We start from the raw sequence: 1,902 nt of genomic DNA on the forward strand, positions 1-1,902 counted from the left end.
AGCCTTTGCTTGTCTGTAAAGCTTTTGATTTCTCCGTCAAGTCTGAATGAGATCCTTGCTGGGTGGGTTTTTCCCTTTCGTCATTTTAAGTCTGTCCTGCCACTCACTTCTGGCTTGCAGAGTTTCTGCTGAAAGATCAGCTGTTAACCTTATGGGGATTCCCTTGTGTGTTATTTGTTGCTTTTCCCTTGCTGCTTTTAATATATTTTCTTTGTATTTAATTTTTGATAATTTGATTAATATATGTCTCGGTGTGTTTCTCTTTGGGTTTATCCTGTATGGGACTCTCTGCACCTCCTGGACTTGATTATTTCCTTTCCCATGTTACAGAAGTTTTCTACTATAATCTCTTCAAATATTTTCTCAGACCCTTTCTCTTTCTGTTCTTCTTCTGGGACCCCTATATTTCGAATGTTGGTGCGTTTAATGTTGTCCCAGACGTCTCTGAGACTGTCCTCAATTCTTTTCATTCTTTTTTATTTATTCTGCTCCCTGGCAGTTATTTCCACCATTTTATCTTCCAGCTCACCTATCCGTTCTTCTGCTTCTGTTATTCTGCTATTGATTCCTTCCAGAGTATTTTTAATTTCAGTTACTGTGCTGTTCTCATCACTTTTCTCTTTCATTCTTCTAGACCTTTGTTAAGCGTTTCTTGTATTTTCTCCATTCTGTTTCTGAGGTTTTGGATCATCTTTACTATCATTACTCTGAATTCTTTTTCACGTAGGTTGCCTATTTCATCTTCATTTATTTGGTCTTGTAGGTTTTTACCTTGCTCCTTTGTCTGTAACTTTTTCTTTTTTGTCATTTCTTTTTTTTCTTTTTTTTCTTTTTTTTTTGATAGGTGGGGCTGTATTCTTGTCTTACTGGTTGTTTGGCCTGCGGCATCCAGCATTGGAGTTTGCAGGCAGTTGGGTAGAGCCGGGTCTTGGTGCCAAGATGAAGACCTCTGGGAGGCCTCACTCCAATTAATATTCCTTGGGGTTTGAGGTCTCTGTTAGTCCATAAGTTTGGACTCGGTGCTCCCCAAACAGGAGCTCGGGCCCAACCTCGGGCCTGGGAACAAAGATTCTTCAAGCCGCATGGCACAGCAAAAAAAAAAAAAAAAAAAAAAAAAAAAAAAAAAAAAAAAAAAAAAAGGAAAATAAGGGCAGTACAATAACAAAGAATAAAAAATAAAATTAGAAAGATAAAAAATATATTAGGAAAAATAAAAATATAATTGAAACAACGGCAACGAGGTAAAACAAAACCACAACAAAAAAAATGAAAAAAAGGGGAAGACAAGCCAAAAGGAGAATAACAAAGTATAAAGAATAAAATAAAATTAGAAAAATAAAAGATTAGAAAAATATATATATAAATGAATCAACAAAAACAAGGTAAAACAGAACCCCAACCTAAAAGAAAGAAAAAAAAAGGCCTTGGCTACAGGGGTGGAGTTTTGGGCGGGGGTGGAACTTAGGCAGGGGTGGGGTTTAGGGTGGGGCAGGACCTAGGCAGGCAGCAGGGTGACATTTGAGCATGTGGCAGGGCCTAGGCTCAGGGCCGGTGCTGCTGGAAAAGGCCTTGGGGGCAGTGCCTAGGTGGGGCGACGTTCAAGCATGGGGTGGGGCCTCTGCTTAGGTCCTGCACAGAAGGGGAGAGGCAGTACGCCCAAAGGGGGGCCTCTGGAGTGTGGACTTCCAGGGTTTGGCGGTAGGGCCCTTGAGTGAGGGTTTGTGGGTGGAGTTTAGGCCCAGCACGATGGAGGGAGGGGGTCTCCGAGCATAGAGGTGGAGCCCTGGGTGGGGGTGTAGGGGCGGGGCTTGGGGTCTGCGTAGCAGGAGGGAGGCTCTGAGGGCAGAGGATTAGGCCCAGGAGCCCAGTAGGCTCCCTGGTGCCTAAGTAGACCGGGCAAGG

This window comes from Lipotes vexillifer, unplaced genomic scaffold (genome assembly GCF_000442215.2).
Source record: "Lipotes vexillifer unplaced genomic scaffold, Lipotes_vexillifer_v1.1 scaffold102, whole genome shotgun sequence".
NCBI lineage: Eukaryota > Metazoa > Chordata > Mammalia > Artiodactyla > Lipotidae > Lipotes > Lipotes vexillifer.